This window comes from Haliotis rubra, unplaced genomic scaffold (assembly GCF_003918875.1).
Source record: "Haliotis rubra isolate DU_JTF1 unplaced genomic scaffold, ASM391887v1 Scf68, whole genome shotgun sequence".
NCBI lineage: Eukaryota > Metazoa > Mollusca > Gastropoda > Lepetellida > Haliotidae > Haliotis > Haliotis rubra.
In genome coordinates this window covers 174065-182829 of record NW_025767390.1, presented here as the reverse complement: position 1 = coordinate 182829, position 8765 = coordinate 174065, and positions in this window count along the sequence as shown.

Below are 8765 nucleotides of genomic sequence, written 5' to 3'. Positions count from 1 at the left end.
TGAGTTTTATGAGTGTACAAATGACAAAGAGAGAGAGAGTAGATAATAGAGAATATATTGTATACTTATGAGAGCTCATTATTGTTTTCAGAACTCCATGATCCATACTTCCTTGTGTTTGGGAACAAATGGTGTTGGGAGACCTCCCACAATAGACTTGTTCTTTGACCTGTGAACCACCACCCATTTTGTTTTCTTATCATTTAATGTAAAATGGCTTTTGTTACAATTTATGACTCCAGGTAGCAAAATTGCTACATCAGTTCAACTCCTATTAATTTGAAATAATCATTTCCGAGAATCTCTAAAGAAAACTAAATCTGACAGAATAACAACAATCTTCCATTGTTTTGCAGGACAATGTCAAACAATTTGATGTCAAGAATGAATGTTGATGGGCAAAACGGCAAGTTTTCTTTTAAGAATACAAGGTTGTATTCAATCATCTCTGGTAAGTTAATTACCAAGTGCAGCATTTTCATCATGACCATAGCAAATAATATATGACAGTAAAGCATCGTCTAATTCATCCTGCCGGTAATTCATAGTCTAATTAAATAATAAACTTGCAATTGAGGATTTTCTTTGAAAATGTTTAAGAAAACTTCCATTCCTTCGGTTGAAAATATAAATTGTTTACACTTTTCGTCATATTTTGTATTGATGCTGTTCATATGTTCACATGCCAAGTTACAGCAGTGAAATGAACCTTTCAAGTGATTGATTAAACAAATACTTGAATCATTTAAGACAATATATCTTCCATATAACTTATTCAAGTATTTAAATATAAAATTTCAGAATGTGTCCTATCTCAAGGGAATGAGATGGGAATGCATCCGAAGCAAATTTCAAGAAAGAGTTAGGAATGTTTCTGAAGTATCCGCCTGACCGCCAGGCAGGGGAGTGGCAGAAAGAAGAGGAGCTGATAATTGTGTTTTTGGAGTTGTAATTGTGTTGAAAAATCTGAACTGTGGTATTGAAATTGGTGGCGTAAATGTCACTTTGATGCTATATGCAGATGATATTGTGTTATTAGCACAACAGAGATCACCTACAGACAATGTCATGTGTGATGTTTTACATTATGCATTAAACCACGTTTTCTGTGTGAGTGTGTGTTCATAAAGATTTCATGAAAAGTGACTTGTTTTATGTGCTGTCTTCAGGTATAGTTCCTGGTCATCTTGGATCCCTTTCATGGTGAAAGTAATTGCATTGTGTTTATTCAGGGTCTGTCTAAGAGCTGAAATTCAGACAAAATGTCTTCTCGGGACAATTTTCACATTTTCAAGGTAACAATACAACAGTAAATAGTTTTTCTTAATTTGGAATACTCTTTTCTTCTTACTGGAATTATACGTCCAACTGACATAAAACTTAAATGAACATTATATTGAATGTGGAATTTTAACCAAGTATTTTATCAGGTAAATATTTTTACTGCAATTTTCTGTTTGAACACTTTATTGCAGGTAGCTTTTGGGGTACTTTAGCTGGATGCAGGAGTTTGGTGCTACTTTATTGTAGTTTAAAGATGAAATGCGAGTCTATTTACAGGAAAGCGTAATACCTCCCAGACACAACCACGGAACAACCCATTTTCAACGTTAATAATATGTCAGACTTCAACATTGATTCCACGTCGGATATCTACGTCAAAAAAACTTTCATATACAACCTATTTTCAATCTATTTTCAACGTTGAGGATCAACCTATTCTCAACGTTGATAATCGGTCAAACTTCAACGTTGATTCCACGTCGGATATCTACGTCAAAAAAACTTTCATATACAACCTATTTTCAACGTTGAGGATCAACCTTTTTTCAACGTTGATAATCGGTCAAACTTCAACGTTGATTCCACGTCGGATATCTACGTCAAAAAAACTTTCATATACAACCTATTTTCAATCTATTTTCAACGTTGAGGATCAACCTATTCTCAACGTTGAAACAACGTTGATGTGCCTGCTGGCTGGCTTCGATAATAGCTTGCCTGTCACACATGTTGACAAATTTGATCACTATAGGCTTTGGAGAAGCAGCTGTACGAGGATTTGTACTCTGACGCGGCAGCCTATGAATATTCACAGTGTTTATGTCGTGAGCATGTGATATTCCCAGATCCTTGAAAAGATCTCTGCAAGCTGATTCTGGGTCTCGTTCGTCGGGTATACCATAGATCAGCAAGTTATTCTTGCGAAAATAAAGCTCTTGTGTCAATAGTTTAGTTTCAGTGCCTTATGTTATACTTTATCAATAGCTTTACTTACATAACTGAATACAGCTCTAACTTCTTTACCTTCATCTTGCTGTGGTGGTCAAAACTAGCCTCTGTGCAAAGGTCATGACTGATTTACATATTGTCGAGCTTGAGGCGATATGGATACATGCAAATTACTTAATTGGAACATTTTACCACGCTCATATGTACACACACTCTTGGAATTTAATAGATCAATCAGTACGAAATGCAGTTGATCTAAATGAATTCACTTCTGATACTGGCGATTTTAACATCGGTACAAACAGAAGACTGAACATTTACAACCTATCTAAGATTTCAAACAAATAATTACAGAAGCTGTCAGAATAACCACCAACTCTAAAACTTTGATCGATGTAATGTTTGCTTAAGGTGTTAGAATATAAGATATATGGGTGTTCTTGATCCTACATGCACATCACGGACCTATCTTCGTCGACATCAAGGATAATAACTCTCTTTTTTCCCAGGAAACTTAAATAAAATCGCTAAGGGTCTGACCAGTGTGTTATAATATATTCTTAAGTGAGAGATACCAAACAAGACTATCACATAAGATCTTTGTTTAGAAAACGACACCGAATTCATAAAAATATCGATACCAGTCCTTCAGACTGGGGTAATTTTTAAAAGCATTAGAAACAAGGTGATATCATCTGTCAGAAAAGTCAGTGCTGCGGACCTGTTGTACCCAGGGTCCACACGAGAGAAGAGGCTCATCAAGAGGAGGTTGCTCTTCACGAGTGCCCAGTCACATGTTGTGTGGTACATTTCAATGGACTTTTCTTCATTAAACCTATCTTCACCAAATTTGCCTTTCGCTATTTCATTAGATGCACACAATCTGTAACAAGGTAACATAACACACTTTGAGTAGTGGATATCATAACGATGATGAAAATTCGCATCTGTTTGTATTCTTGAAATGCTTCTCGAGCGGTTTAGAGACGCCCTCATGAAAGTGAATATAGATTTGTGCTTTGCATTCAGATTTAGTTGTCAGTGATGTGTATGGCAACAGCAGGGGAAGATCATGACAGAACCTAACCTGATGGCCTCCTCCATGTACAGTTGTCGGTAGCTGCAATCTGTCACCAAGGGATTCTGTGGTGATTATAAAATATAATTGCATTTCATGTTGCATTCATGAGAGCTGACAGGTAAGTTTCTTTTCACTTCCAACGGTATTGTGTTTATTACACTATAAACTGTACACATTTTCAAGTATAACACTTTATTCCAAACGTATTTGGAAAGTTATTTGAAGGTACTCATACACAGTCTGATAGTCCATATGTATTGAAATATGCTGGGCAATGGTTAGGAGCACAACCCCAAATCTCTGTCTTACAAAACGTTTTGCAGGGTACACTGTTTATAAGTTAGGTTGTGTTTTCCAAATGGTTTGGTTGTTTTTGTGTTTGGTTGGTTTAAGGATTTGCTACCTACGGGGCACTGGAGGATCATCAATCTGTGTAAGGCATGATTTTGTCGAAATCCCTGTGACACTCAAAACAAATGTCCAAGCCGGTACAGTGCAACTTACTTTGAATGGTGCCTTTACTCCGTGTTCATTGTACTTTTCGTCTTCTTCAGCACCTCAAGTTAGAGTGAGTGAGTTAATATTTATCGTCACACATTTCATCCATATCGTGACGAGAACAATTAATTATTATATTAAAGATCAATAAAATTAGAAATGAAAAACCTGTTGACGATGAACAGTAAAACTACAGATAGAGATATAAAACTAGCATGTAACTTCAAACTTTTACTATAATGCAAGACAAAACTACATAAAAACAGGCAATAGATGTATCACCAGCAACTGACATCAAGTTATACCCAAATGTTTAAATGACAGTCATTTCAAGTCCGCGTTGGGTCTACCATGTCTGATCATTATAATCAGGATCAAGGTGTCCCACAAGGCAGTATGTTGTCTGTGACATTGTTTAGTCTGAAGCTAAATAGCCTCTCTAAAGGTTTAAGTGATTCAATGGATGGATATCTGTGGATGATTTAAATATTTCTTGTCACCGCAAAAGAACGTACATACTATTGAAACATAACTGCAATTATGTTTTAGTGAAATTTATATAAATGGTGTTTACAAAATCGATTTAAATTCACTTCGTCCAAAATATTTAAACCACAAGGACCCGAGATTAATGTTTGATGGTGCTGCCTATTAACGTTGTAGGGAAGCAAGTTCTTAGGTTCTATATATTTAACAAGGACTTGACCTTTTTGGCCACATATCAGCTATTTGAAGAACAAATGAATGCAGCCACTTGATATATTAAACGTGGTTTCAAATTCGAAGTATGGAGCAGATCAGAAAAACCTCATCCAACTGTCTAGAGTACTGATCGGTTCTAACTTTAATACAGATCCATTTATGTTGGGGATTGTAAACGCAATTTACAATTATCTTTACAACATATTTCTAAATTACGCTCTACTAAATCCAGTCCTGCATATGATGCTCTTGATAAAATAAAATGGAATAAGAATACAGACTGATATTTCTGCTGCTAAAAATAACTTGAAAATATAGCAACAAGTCAGCTTTTCTCCTCCCTGTCATGCCATTTTGTAGAACCAATGGTGGGCCTAATAACTAAACTAAAAAATTCTGAAACAAACCAGTCTATTAACCAAAAACAATATAATGAATGAACTAACACTTATTATATTTACGAATATATCTTCGCCGATGGATATAAAGATGGTGGCACAGTAGATAGTGTCACTTTTATTCCAACCAGATCAATATCTTCCACGTTACCAGATGGCAGTTCCATTTTCACGGCAAAAATAAATGCCATGTTAACAGCTCTAAAGCATATCAATAACCTGTCTGTCTGCAACAGTTAATATTTTTTCCGAATCTCTTTCGTGTCCCGAGATAGTAAATAAAAACATGTCATATAAACACCAACTTGTCACTGAAATAATTGAATTATATCATGGTCTTGCTACTGACCAATATGGCATCTTATGTGTTTCTTACCCAACCATGTTGGAACCACTGATAACACATCAATTGATTTTGCTGCTAAGGCAGCACTCACCAACTCTGTAAAACTCCATTCTGATACCACACACCGGTTACAAACCGGTTACATCAGAGATATAATGCAAAAGAAGTGGGACACACGGTCAGGTATCAATAAACTCAGCTGCACCAACTTAGGCTGTCAGTCCACAAAATGCTTGTCTTCTGGTGAGTTGTAATGTGAGATGAGATGCAAGATCTAACTCATATCATGCTAGAAAATTCTAACTATTATGCTGTTGATTTTGGAATAAGCTGCATGTGGCCCTTCCCAGATCATTCTGTCCGAATCTAGTTTTAGTCTAAATGTAGCACAAGACTACACCCTTACTGAACCTAGAGGTAGTATGTATAACAGTTGAGTGAGTGAGTGAGTGAGTTCAGTTTTACGCCGCTTTGGGCAATATTCCAGCCATACCAAGGCGGGGGACACCAGAAATGGGCTTCACACATTGTACCCATGTGGGGAATCGAACTTCAGCGTGACGAGCGGATGATTTAACCATTAAGCTACCCCAACGCCCCGTATAACAATTGAAACAATGCTGCACAACGTATAACGCTGCCTCATAAGGGTAGTTACCACTGTATCGTGGGTATACAGTTAGGGTAGCTGTCCTTAAAACGAATGTTTCATTTTCAAATTTAGTAAGTGAGTTAAGATTTTAAGTCACATCAGCAGTATTTCAGTCATATCGTGACTAAATCAAGTTATAGATTTGTAGCAATTAAATGTATTTTTTTTAAAAACCTGTCAGCGAAGGACAGTAAAACAACTAGATTATAACAGATATAAATTTATAACCAGCAATTCTAATCTAAAATATTTCAACTATGAAAGACAATGTAATATAAAACCTGACTATACGTCGCCAGCAACTGAAGGCAGATCACCATGCTAGTGACCATGGGTACTTTTGCTACCTGCATGGGCCCTAGCAGGATTTACACTCTCTCTTCAGATATTAGGAATTTTGGACAATCTAGCCATAAATTAAAATGACTCAGTTCTTTTAAAACCAATACTGAATGTTGACAATGAAGTTCCAGTCATATTTATCAATTTGTCTTTGATTGGCAAACACTGCTTGCCACATTTGTCGATCAATCAACAGCACACAATTTTTTTACATTGGACTTCGGTGGATGTGAGGTAGTTTTAGTGACACGATGACCTGGCTCGGTCCTTTTTTCAAATCATCTTTGGATTTAATGATCAAGGATATTCATGGCATATGAAAATTATAGAAAGGCACGTATACAGCCTTAGTCTCATCCAAACAAACACAGTCGACCATGTACTTTTGAGTGGATAAAACCCTCTGAAGTTATCAGAACAGAACAGAACATTTTATTCTCTAAAACCCCACCCACGGTGATACATGAGAATATAATGATATACAATTTAACATAAATATACAATCAAGATCGCGAATAATAGAATAGTTAGATAAAGTATTATTATCACAATTCGTTTACAATTTCAGGGCATTTGACAAGGCATTTAAAAATTTAGCTAGGTTTTTCAAATCAATAAAAATATACACTTGTATAGCGCAGGCATCCAGCAATAAATACTAGTATATACATTTTCAACACAATGATTTAAAAATGCTTACAGTTAAACCTGGATATACCGCCACCATTCGTCCGGACAAATTTTGGCGGTATATCTAGGATGGACATGTAGATCGTTGTGGGTGTCACGAGACCCAAAGCTTGCTTAACATAGCGGATGCAATCACTCAGGAGTAGATTAGGCGTCTGACTGCTGTCTATTCAGTCAATTAGCAAGTCAACTTGGCAATGAATACACCAGTTAACTTTACTTCTGCTTAAACAAAGCTGTTTGATAGTAAGGGGATTATTATCATCTCCAAAAGAAAAGGAGTAACTCTTGCATTACACCAACATGCGATGGGTTTGGTCATCAAACTTGGCGTTATATCCAGGGAATGGGAACATTTGTTCTACAAAAGCTAGGGTCGCGTAGATGGTAGGGCACACGGCAGCAAAATGAGTTGGCATGTGCTGCGCGCGAGAGTTTTCGATGTACGGAACAAACGTTCACACTCCATACATGGCAAGTGTTTCAATTATCGATTTCAGGCTCGTCGTAAGGGATAATAGTCTTTCATTGCATCAATAGGAAGCTAAAGTGAGTGCTTATACCCCCAATATATAAAACAATATGCCAAAATATTGTCGAAAATGTGTGACATTGTGCATTTCATGTAAAACTCTCAAATTCTATTATAACTTTAGAACGTGGAGCATTTATCGGATACTATCACGTATCTAATTCTAAACCATATGTAGTCTCAAATGCTTAATGTGCCCAACTGACACATTTAAATGATAAATGACTTGTATGAAAACATGACGCTTAGAAATAGACAACAAGGACAAAGAAAATTTCGCATTTGTCAACACACGCCACATGGAAAAGACTAACAGGTCAGGGTAGCTTTAATATGATGGATGGGATGCTGTCTGCGATATTGATTATGTCAGAGGTAACGGGAAAACTACTCCACAATGCTGGAGGTAAACACCTGGTGTAGTAGGAAGAAATATTTAGAATTGAAACGATTTAAACCAACTGTCACACATCTTCCCAGATAGCTGTATACTATCTGTGTTTGAATTTTTAAATTGGGATAATTTGTTGTTATGTTCTAAGTGTTTAAGGATTCATTTTTACCTGACGGATCATATGAGAAGAGGAATATTTGAGATCGAATCGTTTAGTCCTCTTCTTTTCAGTTTGTCATTGAATCTTTTAAGCTGATGCTTCACATTTGCATCTTTTTTTAGCATGTCCAGGCTTTACATAATCAGCTGGCACAGTCGTCCAAGGCCCACGCTTCGCTTAGAAACCTATGACATTTCCGATGATTATGTGTTTAGATTCGTCAGCATGATATACGTGCTCGCAGGTTTCAACAGACTGATGAAACGTCTCAGATCTGCTTCCTTCCACATCAACCTTGACATAAAAATGTTTGAAAGAGGATCAGCCAAATTCACTCGCTCCTTTACTAACAGATATAGAGAGTGAGTATGGTTTTACGCCGCTTTTAGCAATATTCCAGCACCGGAACACCAGCTACGGACTCCACACAATGTACCCATGTGGGGAATCGAACCCGGGATATTTAGTGTCACGAGCGAACGCTTTAACCACTAGACTACCCCACCTCCCCTGACATATACAAACAGGCAAAGGCGAGCAGGAGAAAGAGATAAGTTAGCATTTAAGAAACAGCACAGCTACAAAAATACAAGATCAGTATCAAACCTTGAACTGCACCTTTCCTACAGAGCACTGATCCGCTCTAAACTTGACTGCAGTTCCATCATTTGTGGTGAAGCTTGTAAAAGCAATTTGAAAATATTATATTCCATTCATCATCAACGCCTAAAAAATTGC